Source organism: Stegostoma tigrinum, chromosome 10 (genome assembly GCF_030684315.1).
Source record: "Stegostoma tigrinum isolate sSteTig4 chromosome 10, sSteTig4.hap1, whole genome shotgun sequence".
Classification (NCBI taxonomy): Eukaryota; Metazoa; Chordata; class Chondrichthyes; order Orectolobiformes; family Stegostomatidae; genus Stegostoma; species Stegostoma tigrinum.
Genome location: NC_081363.1, coordinates 65715131 through 65727763, shown reverse-complemented (window position 1 = coordinate 65727763; position 12633 = coordinate 65715131).

Sequence of the window (12633 nt, the reverse complement as noted above, 5' to 3'; positions counted from 1 at the left end):
AATGCAAATCACAGTTTAGGCAAGACTATAAGTTGTTACTACCGATATCTCTGCATATAGCATATTGCAATAAATATCATGATACTTTATATCCACTTGTGCTCAAATCTTTGACAAGTATATGGTCACATCTCTGGAACAGAGGATGAATTGTGAAATTCAGAAGCAAAGGATGGAATGGAATATTGCAAAATTAGAAATCCAACAATCAACAGCTGAAGAGCAACACATAGCTAGCAAAGGAAACAGCAACAACTAGCATTTATAATGGTTTTGTTTTGCAGATTTTACAGCCAAGACAATTCACAACTGACCAAAAATACACCCAGCAGAAACTGAGAAGGTTGAGAAGGCATGATAGAAGCGATAGAGTTTGACGTTGGGATAAAATAAAGTAAGACATAGGATTTAGTAAAAGGAATCAAGAATGTATGGTGTTGCAGCTGAAGTTCTGTTAGCAATGGCAGACAGAAGAAAAGGGAAGTTGGTTTAAACATTAAGGATATTCAAGTGAAGAATGAAATAAAATGGAGATTGTTTAAAAAAAACAGAAGTAAGATGAATTGAGTTCACAAACCCACTTAAAAACAGTGAGGTCTTGAATCATTTCAGATTAACAAGGTAAATGTGTTTTTAAAATTGGCTTCAGCCAGAGGTATTTTTAGACAAGGTAGTATTTTATAAGTAGATCAATAGGGAGATACTAAGAGTTGCATAATTAATGCAGTATCTGCTTTAGAGGCAAATTGCCAATATTTACAGACAGCAAGGTCCCATAAACAACAAATTAGATTATTGAACTTTGCAGCAATTGTTTACAACTGTGTGGTTTGCCAGGTTACTTCAGAAGGCAATGAGAGTCAATGACATATTTTTGGACAGGAACCTGTGGTGTAAAGGGTTAGTGTGACCATGTAAATAAAACAGTTCATATCATAATTAGGAAGTGATGTGAAATCACTTGACGAAAAGTTCTTTAGTCTGAAGGACATGAGTGAACCATTTATGTTTCTCCAATAATTCGGGCGCTTTCATGGTGATTTTAATGGTGCTAACCCGCAGATTAAACAGAAGCAAAAATAGTACTCACTCCAATTTGCAACTTAATCAGATTATAGCCTGTTGGCATCTAATTCAATTTATCTGCCTTACTTTCATACCTCTTAACAGGGTTAACTCAAAGTTAATCAATCTCAGTTTGAAATTTCAATTGTCCAGCATCCAAAATTGTTTGAGAAAGGTTCATCAAATTATGTCTTTTGTTCAGCAAGATTCAAATTCTGTACTGGCAAATGACAACACCCCTTCTTATTGTCAATATTGGGGCCATAGGACAGATCTTTCAAGAAGTGTCAATCACACAAAGATTTCCCTCCAGCCTCTTTTTTTTGCAAAAGGAGCTCCACATTTCTAAGGTAAGGTTCTGATCCGGGTTTTTTTCAGAAATACAGAGCTATAATTCCATTTCAACAGTTTTTTTTTCCCCTAGTGACAGCATTTCAACAGAGGTAAGCTATTTAGCCTCTTCACAGCAGTCAGCTCTGTATTCTGAAATTCAAAGTTTCTGATAGCTGTTGTCAAATGGTAAGTACATAAGAAGGGTAGGATTCCAGCTGGGGAAGTGTAAGGTTCCAGGTGGTACAATTGCATATGGGTATGGGGGTGGAGTGTCAAGTAAATAGATTGCCAAGTGGGAAGGTGGAAGGTGCCAAGTGGGTAAGATGCAAGGGTACAAGATGTTAAAGGGGCCAAATAAGTAAGGTAGTGTTTAGAGTAGATTGGAGGAAATTAAGCCTTGTGGGTGGGTGACTGCAGGTCTCTAATCCAGTGTCTGGGGAGATCAGGTCAGAACCTCCAGAAGTGGAGAGCTGGGTCGGCAGCAAGAGTGTGAAGAGGCCAGGTCAGAAAAAAACAATAGTGTTCATTTCAGTCCAGATAGGGGGTGGGCTCAGGTCCAGTCCAGTTTGGCGATGGAGAAGAAGATATTCAGGTCAGATCTCGCAGTGAGGAAGGGGATCCCTCCAAATTCTCTAATGTGATTTGAGTCTTTAGGATTGTTCCAGACATAGAGGAATTCCTCGGCAGATTCTTCAATTTCTCCAGAAATTCTTTTGGAGTCTTCTACAATGGGAATTTTGCAGGGTCCCCATGTCCAACTCTCATCTTTGCTGTGCTAATGCTTACCTGGCCAGCAGAAAATCAGGGTTTGTATCTTTGTCCAGGTACAGAGATGCATATAGTGCATAAATGGCCACACTTCTTTTTTGTTTGGAGAAAATCTGATGTTGCTACTGTTGTTTTTAAAGACTCTTATGATAAAGGATAGCATGTCATTGACCTTTCTAATTCATTACTATACCTGCATGCTAGCCTCCAGTGGCTTATTGATAAGGACAAGGTCTATTTGTACATCTACCCATTCTATTTTCTTGCCATGTAAGAAATACTCTTCACATGTGTTCTTCCTTCCAAAGTAGAAAACCCTACATGTTTCCATTTTATATACTATCAGTCATGTTCCTTCCCATTTATTCAGTCTGTCCAAATCCTCTTGAAGTCGCTTTGCATCTTCATCACAGCCCACACTCCCACCCAGCTTTGTGTCATTTGTGCATTTGGAAATACTGCATTTGGTTCGCACATCCAAATTATGTATATGCATTATTAACAGTTCAGTCTCAATTGTTAATCCTTGTGTTAGCCATCGCCTGCCAATGTGAGACTGACCTCTTTACTCTTCATTTCTGTTTCTCTGCTTGACAGCCGGTCTGTAATCCATGCTGACAACAGATTCCTAGCCCTTGTGCTTTAAAATTGCTAAACAAACTCCATTAGAGGCTTCATCAAAAGATCCATCCATTATAGATCCATTAACTCCCCTGTATCAATTCCACTCATAATATCATCAAAAATTTCACCAAAGGTTCATCAAACACAATTTCCATTCACAAATCCATGCTGATAATGCCCAATTGGATAATTATTATCCAAGTTTATATTTATCACATCCTTTGTAATAGATTCTAGCATTTTCTAGACTACTAATACTGTGTTAACAGATCTGCAGTATTCCATTTTCGTTTTCTCTCCTTTCTTAAATAGTTAGTTCACATTTGCCATCTTCTAAATTAGAACCATTCCTGAATCTACAGAATTTTGGAACACAAATACCAATTCATCGACTATTTCCAGAGCCATCTCATTCATTACGCTGGGATTTGTAATATCAAGTCGAGAGGACTTACTTACATTTAGTCACATTAAGTTTCCTGACATAACTTCATTACTAATTTTATTTCAATTTTTCATTTGCCTTAATACCTTGCATCTCCACTTCTGGGAGACTTATTGCATTTTCCTCAGTGAAAGCAGACTCAGAATAATCATTTCACTTCTCCACAGTTTCTCGATTTCCCCACTATAAAACCTCCCGACACTGCCATTATATATTTATCTTAGCCAAATATTGCCTTTTTATGCACCCATAGAAGCTTTTACAATTCTTTAGTGTATTTTCTTCTGTCAGGTTACATTAATATTCTATTTCTTTATTAGTTCCTTGGTTGCTTTAATGAGGTTCTAGATTCCTCCCAATAATCAGGTCTATTACTATGTCTAGGAACTTTGTGGGCCTTTTGTTTTGATCTTATACAATCCTTAACTTACTTTGTTAGCCATCATTGACTGAATTTTTGAGGGTGCTATGCCTTGGAGAAATATCTAGTTGATTTAGGCTATGTTTTTTTTTAAAGGCTATCCATTGCATTTGCATCACTTTTTAATGTATTTTTCGCTCAAACCTTAATAATTATCTATGTACAAATTTAACACCAGGGTTATTTGATCATATTATGGACCATAAGATTAAAAATAACTATGTTACAGTACAATTATTAATTAGCCCCTTTTATGGTATAATATTTGATCTAAAATAGTCTATACTGTCGTTGATTTATTAACATACTGCTTGAGTTAGCCATTTCTAATACACTCCAGATACACAGCTTTCCCAGCTTTAGTGCTCATTAAGTTTACTCAGTGTATTTGCAGATTAAAGTCACCAATGAATACTACCCATGCTACGTGCTTCTCTAATCTCCTGATTGATACAATGCTCCATGCTACCACTACTGTTGGGCGATCTATAAACAACTTCTACCAATGTTTGCTGTTTCTTATCTCCTACTAAACAGATTCTACATTTTGTTCTTCTCGTATGAGACCTACCTTCCCTTATTATGTACTGATATCATTCATTATTATCAACGCAGCACCACCTCATTTTCCTATTTGCCTGACCTTACTAAATATCTCTGCTTCCTTTTGTCTAACTTATTTTCTATATGTTATCCACTATACTATGAGTTATTACTTTATGCAGTAAACTTTGATGTGGCAGTTTTTGGATGTCTTCTAGAAATCTAACTGCAGTACAACTACAGGTTTTCCTTTATGCACATTGCTCATTACTTCTGCAAAAAAACTTATTAAAATCTTTTTAATAAGTTCAACACAAATTCCTTTTTGCAAAATTATGTTAACTCTGCATTAAAATTTTCTAAATGTCCAGCTATAACTCTTTTACAGAATTTTCCCTATGACAGATGTTAAATTGACTATTCTCTGGTTTCTATCTGTCTCCTTTTTGGAAATAGAGGGGTTCTATTCCCTATTTTCCAATGTGATGCAATGGTATGGTTTAAGTAACCTAAGGATTTTTGGAAAATTAAGACAATGCATACATTATCACTGCAGTCCCTTCTTACAAGATTCCAGCATGAAGTCCAGCAGGATATGACAACTTGCCAGGCTTTGGTTGTAATAATTTTAACTGGATTCTTTCTGTGGTGATTACAATTGTATTGAAGATTCTCCCTCCCTTTCATCCCTTGATTGACATTCTTTTCTGGGATGTTGTTTGTATCTACACAATGATAACTGATGCAAAATATCTGTTCACCAGTCATTTCCTTCTTTTCCATTGCCAATCCCCAGACTCTCTGTAGGATCTATGCTTAAATTGTTGAGAGTTTAGTGATTTTTATTAATTATTTTAAAAGATGTTCTAATGCAATTGGATGGCTCCTGACAATGGTTCATTGTGCATACTGGTTGAATGACTAATAATTATACACAGGGGCATAGAGTTGTCATAGGGTGGTTTGTGAGATGGCATGGGGATGTGAGGGGAATGGTGAAAAGTGAGGAGCCATGGACTGGCACGTAGAATGTAAGGGGGCCTGTAGTGGGATGAAGGTTAGATGATCCAAGGGTGTGGAGAAGATGTTTCTCCTCATTGGAGAGGACTAGGCCCGAAGGTACAGACTTAGAGCAAGGGAATAACCCCTTAGAACTGACAGAATGATGAATTTCTTCAGGCAAGGGATGGTGAATCTGTGGAACTCTTTGCCATAGAAGTCTGTGGAGGCCAAGTCATTGAGTGTCCTTAAAACAGAGTTAGACAAGTTCTTGGTTAGTAAGGGATTGGGTTAGGGGGAGAATGTGGTTGAGAAACGTATCAGTCGTGATCAAATGGTGGAGCAGACAAATGGCCTAATTCTGCCCCTACTCTTATGGTGTGATGGAATGTTGGCAGAATGGAGAAACACGGGAGTTACTTTCCCGGTAACATTTTAAACATCAATACTGAAAATTAGCTTTACTCAAGCAGTTAACAGCAACATTGCTGCTACTTTCATCTCAAAAGTAAGATTAGAAAATAAATAGCCAGTTAATCTGATTTGGTGGTGTTGATTAAGTGTCAAATTATGGCTCAGAGCAGGAAATCACTTTCCCCAGTGTTAAGGAGCATTAAGGAATTTTTTACACCAACCTGACCCAAAGGTGCAATCTCAAATTAACATTTCACTGGAAAGTAACATTTCTACCAGTTCTCACTACTGCTGCTCTTACATATCAATCTAAATTATCTCATGTCTTGAAGTGGATCTTGAATCCACCCTCCTCCACCTTAGTCTTTCGTTTGCTAAGTCTTCTGAAACCTGAAAGTATTGCACAGAAGGCCAAATCTAAAACTAACTTGTCAATGCTGTTTACAGAGAAAGTTCATGTGTGTTCAAATTATTATGTAATAGGTTCAAAGAAAGCAGTTTGAAATTACTACGTTGCTTACATTGATTTGTGTTGAAATTCGTAGTATTTCAATGACAACCAATCATTACAGCTGTGTGATTTGCAATAAATTAAAATTCAGCAAAACATATATGAAGCAAGTTGAATAAAATATTAGCACAATCAGAGACAGGAATAAACCTTACTTCAGCTGATGATTACATTAGATATGTGCATCCCCGCAGAAAAAAAATGTCGTTACTTTTAACCATTGGGATAGGTGGTATTTTAGTCAAGATGCACTAACCATTCATGGCTATTTATGTCTCATGAAAATGTTATTTTCGGTACTATATTCCTATAATACATTGTATCCTTTGGACAATATCAAAACATTAACCAATAGAGATAGCTCCCCAATTGACTACATCTAATATTTTTCCATGCATGGATTTGATTACTAAATCTTAGATCTTGAAAGGGTGTTTGTAAAATAGGTTGTCAATTATTACAGACCACACTCTGCAAAATTTATGTAAACCATGAACGATTCCAAATCCAGCACAGTACCATCTTTGCCAGGACATGATCTTCGCTCCTTCTATCAATGACAAAATGAAAAACCAAATATTTGTAATGCCTTTAAATGTGTACTCAAAACCTCCAAATATTGTTGTATTTTGTAACAACTGAAGATGTGTTGCTGAACACAGTGTGCATAGTAAACCGTACACTAAACTGCAATTATATCGATTGCTTTAACAGCATATAATGTTTGAACTGAGACTTCTCATGCACAATTATGCATGTAAAATGAACATCTGAATAGTGCTATCTTACATATCAATCTTTATTTTAAAAATCTAACTCAGAAGTAACAATGATGACAGATTTCAATAAGCCTTGTTTAGGCAGGAAATGAGTCTATTTTTGTGGAGCTGTAGCTACTGTATCCTAGTAATTTAGTTTACATTTCCCATTGTTGATTGTGAGCAATAATCACATTTCAATATTAATATATGTAGAGTGGCTACACTTAAACATTTACAATTCTTCTCTAGCTGCAGTCAGTTCTTATGGTCTAAATAATATAGGGGAACTGACTGCAAATTTATTTCCGTAATTATTTTTCTCCAATTTTTATTATACAAATTTTAGTAGATTTGACTTGAAATTAAAATGAAGCCAAAATGGAAAATCAGGTTGTGTCCTTTAACCATTGGGACTTAGCCTAATAGTCGGTCAAATTAAAGAAATAAAGATTTCTCCTTCTCTCAATCCTGCTGTGCCTGATACATACCTTCTTTGTGGAATATATCTAGCTCCCAATCGAGATAGAAATATATCAGAAATGACTCATAATTCAGTATATAATTGAGATTCTCATGCTTCGAAGGCCGTATGGGCATCTTGAGCCAAAAACAAAGAAAGCACAATGCTGCAGTCCTGAGTATTGTCTTGATGTTAGGTTTTGGCAGGTTACTGAAATTTTATTGAATATAGCCTTGAGAAAAGCTTACGTTCAGCGTTTTGAGCGCTTGATAAGGTACAAACTTTGTGAAACTATTTCATTCACTAGCAATGATATCCTTGATGTAAGGATCACAAATAATTCTCTAATGACAGCACTTTCACAGAAAGAAGGGCCACAATTCAGCCCATTCTTTTCTGAATGCAAGATCAACATGTTTTGCACCATTGTGCTCAAGCATATAAAAGGTCGTTCTTTAGCTACTAATTTTGCATAATTTCCAAATTTTATTGAAGTGTAATCTTCCAACAAATGAATGCAACAAGTCTTCCAATCTGATGAAGTGTCATACTGGATTCAAAATGTTAACCCTTTTCCTCTCTCCACAAATGCTTCCAGACTTGTTGAATTTCTCCAGCATTTGAAGTAATTTGCCTTTAATTGAAGGCTTTTCAGTAGATCACTAGTGATCTATTCAGAGGTTGTTCCTTCCATTCTAGTCCTGCAATAACAGGGTATCCCACACATGCACTCCACTGCCAGTTTATAAGAATGAAACAATATTTGAACAGCAAATTGATCAGGGAATTGACTGAGTCAGGCTTTAGCCCAAGATGTTTTACAGTACCTCTGAGTTTGGTGCACAGCAATAGAACCTGAAGTTTTCTGTTTAGCAAAAGACGCTTTAAATTTGTGCAAGCTACTTTATCCAACTTGTGAAAGAACAACTGATGTTTCACATGTTATACTGAAAACCACTGAAAATTATCTGAGTGAATCTTTATCTTTTATTACACTTTCATACTTTGGTTTTGATCTCCATTCACCTGACAATATCTTAATCTGAAACTTTCTGGGAACACTGATTGGAACCAGTACTACTTTCTTGCGAGTGAATTTTCCTTACAGAAGTAATTAAAATGTTGTGAATACTACTGGCATGATTTATTACATTGAAATGCCTTCTTCACATCTAACAGTAACATGTTTTATTATATAAAAAAACAAATTTAAATCTTTAAACCACAGACGAACAAGCTAATATCATTCAGTGATAACCAAATATTCCCTCTTTGTTGTAGCAGGTATTCAATTTCCATTATGACCAACAAATTAAATATTTAATAAATTAAAATCATACACATTCTTACAGACATTTTTACAGCAAAAATTCAATACCAATGCGTATAAATGAAATATATTTAGATTTTAGGAAGTATACTACTCCCAAATGTGCTTGGAACTGGGACAGTTATACATATACAGGCTTTCACCAAAATCCAATCTTATTTCCTTGGCTTAGATGAAGCAAAGGCTATCGGTGTTATTGCATCAAAACATGTATAAGAATGACCATTACACTTTATGTGAACATGAGTCAGTTACAATTTTGAGCAACGGAAATGTATCTTTCCCTATTTTCTTATAAAGTGACCATCAATTGTCCAAAGATATTTCATTAAATTTCTATTTGTAAGGAGCTGTGTTGAATAAGTTGCAGCTGTACACTTGCTTTGATCTACCTTTAGCTCCCTAGATTGGGCCATTATCATGATCTGGGTTGTTTATAGTGCGATGAAACCCCGCGTCTCTTGGATTTTATTTGGGCACATCCAGTGTGACCTGAGCAGATCAATAGCAACAATGTCCACTTGGACTTCTACTATCATGGTAGAAAACACCTATTTAGAATAATGACACTGAAATTGCAGCATCAATTTGGAATTAGCCTAACCTGAGTGTGAACTTTTAAAGGGTGAGGCTACCTGGAGGAAGCATTCTTCTGGGTTTGACGCATCAGTTATCACTCCAGCACAATGTCAAATCTTTAGTTCCTATTGGGGTTTTATAAAATCCACCTGGAGTTAGCTAAATGGCTTTGAAGTTCAGATATTCTTGTCTATGATCTCATAAATATTTATTGCTTAACCATCCGGGAAGCTGCTCCATGTACACGTGACCATGCACCTGCAGAGTTTTTTTTTAATTAAGCACTCCGAGTCATGCAACTTGTGGTAATGCAGGTCTGCAACACAATAATGCATCAAAAGATATGCATTTACAAAATTAGATATGAACGCAGGCAGATTGAAAAAATAGGCAAAATACTTAACGCATGCCAGCACGAACAATAGTACACCACTGGAGAAGGCAAAATTTCAAACACTCATGATGATGGGCCAATTTATATACCTAGTCATGTAAATAAAGTATTTGCAACTCTTCTTCAAAAGGTAGTGGAAGCTGACTCTTGATATATTTGTTAGGGGTAGTTTGCTACTTGATTAGCAAGGGGCAAATGGGCACTGGTAGGCAGGAATACCAAATAACCAGATCAAGCATGATTTTATTGGATGAGAAAGCATGCTCAAGAGACCAAAACTTGTTTGTCAGCACATTATTTGGCAATGTTCATACTGAGTCAAAAATGCATGTCAAATCGGCTTGACCCCTTAAATATCTGGTATCTTGTTCAGCTGTCCATGCCGGCTGAAGGGGTCAGTTGTAGAGCTGCTAGAAATGACCACCAGCTCCCCACACAGACACCATCCGGTTTTCACGCGAGTGACATGTTGACTCCTGGCATGTGATTCCCGTGCCCGCTGTCTCCCACGGGTGGCGGGGCGGGTCGAAATCGGGTGCGCGCCAGTGAAGGTAGCGAGGGGAAGGAATGGGTGCAGCGGACGCGCGCTGCGCGTACTTGACGGCGTACACGAGCTTTCATTCTCTTCTCTTGCCGGCCGGGAAGCCAGCGATTAAGAAAGCGACATTTGGAGCAGTGACCTGGGCCCAGACGCTAGGTGTCCTGGGAGTGGGCATGGCAAAAGCGGATGCATGGCGCAGCGTCCACAACTCTTCACAATGCAATTGAGGCAAAATTAATTGCAAAATAGCGTTAGACCAGGGCAATGATCGCACAGCAAAAAAAAGTGACGCCAATTGCTGTCAAAAGTGGCTGCTTTACCAGCCTGCATAAATATCTTTGAAAGCCATTGTCAAAGGGTGGCCTCACCCTTGGTGTCTGGGCATTGAGTCTAACTTTCTGAAGTGTGAAACATTCCTAGAGGTTTAGACAGTTCCGCTATCTCACCTGTTTTGATCATCAAACATTTTACACGGACTGAACACATTATTTTCTACCCCTAGTGCCATTGTTGCCCTGCTTAGATTCATGTAAAGGAAGTGTCTCCCTCAATTTATGGCATTATTTACAGCCTATATTACAGATACAAACAGGTGGTTTAAGGAGTCATCAATTCACTTGGAAATAACCAGGACTCAGATAAGGAGCAAAGAAATATGACATCGTAGGCCGTGAAAAGATGTCGAAAGACAGAGGATCGTTTTTAATAAGACAGGACAGTTATTCTCTAGCATCTTGTAGCAATAGCTCCACTTTATGCATCACACACATTTGGTCAGACAACAAACTGGACCCCGAAGCGACCTCACTCTGGCTGTACAAAGGGTCCAGAATGGCTTTCACGTAGAATTTAGAAGATGACTGATGGGGTACATATTTTTTAAAGTCGTAAACGTGCCGCCTTTTTTCTCATTCATTAGCTAATAAAATCAGAAACCATCTCGGTTCCCTTTCGACACACATGTCCTGTTGTTGTTCTGATATTAGCTGCTACGGGAAAATTATATGAACAGCTTTGCTTATAATTTAAACATCCCCTTTCATTTGTTATATCGCGCAGTTTGTCCAAATCCTTAATTGTACAATAAAATGACAACGATGTGTTTAATAATGCGTAATGTTATTATTCAATTACGTGCAGTGGACACCAATCGATGAAAATAGTTCCCCCGAATCTTTAAAACCTAATGAAGCCTATTGAACTTAGTGTAACGTACCTTAAACCTTTTCTGACTTCCCATTGGCACCGAAGCAGAATATCCGAAATATTCATCATTGTCCAGCTATCTCACAATTTACACCGTGATCTATTGAAAAATTGTCTTTTAAACGTGAAGGGAAAATTACGAAGTGCAGACATTTTAGTTTTGCAACGAATTGCAACGTCAAAGGATTGTGTTTTACGAACATTTCTTGCAGATATGTTCTGTTGCGTTTTTCGCATTCCTTGCGCCTTTTTATTCGTTCACTTAAAAAGATGAAAGTCTCATTAAGTTTAAGGACGTCCGATGCAGAGAGCAATTGATTGGTTAAGTAATTTTTATTCATTTAGTAATTAAATCAATACTGAATGCCATTCTGCATTTGAAAAAATGAAACTCAATCTATATTGTCCAAAGAAGGCAAACAGAATTCGAATAGCTAGCAATTCACTCAGCAATGACTTTATTTTAAATATTTTACCTAATAGTGTCTGCTGTAATGAAGTACAAAAGGTTTTGAAAACATGCATTGCAATTCAAGGAATCAATATGTTTATCGCTGAAGCATGGGTTCAATCTGATTGATCCGCACTGAGACAAGGATGAAATTGTATCTGTTTTGCTTACATAACATTAAAGAACAAACAAAAATGTAACTGAACTTTCTGGAATACAATTACACGGTTAGTATTCTGTAATATCTCTCCCAAGTACGGCAATCGCTTTCAAATCGGCCTGGCTAAAGATGAGTAATGTTGGACTGGATAGCGGCAAGAAGGTCATTGCTATTAACTGAAGTACAGTCATTCCCAACTCCACTTAAACTTACCCAATTACACCTAATGATCTGCGGGAGAAAAAACTCGCCCGTGACCTGACCTTCACAAAACAACAGTTCATCCACTATCTTATTGCTTACTCGACAACCGGGCATTCCTGTACATTAGCTCTTTTAACGACATTTGCTTTTCCTCTGGCGGGAAGTCATGGGCTGTGCTTCGCTTTAAAGTGAGGACTTTGGAGATTTTAGTTGAATCGATGCTGTCGACTGCTCCTTTAAATATGGGAGTTATTGTCATTGTCCTCTTATAGAATGCCTAGAATATAGAACTTTTTCACATTACAGAATGTGAAAAAGGTTGGGAATCAGTTTCAGCGAAATAATGTGTGAGCATTGACAAAAAGAAACTGCAGCGCTCTGAAAATTAAAGTATACAGTATCCCCTGCTACCTCCCCAATTATG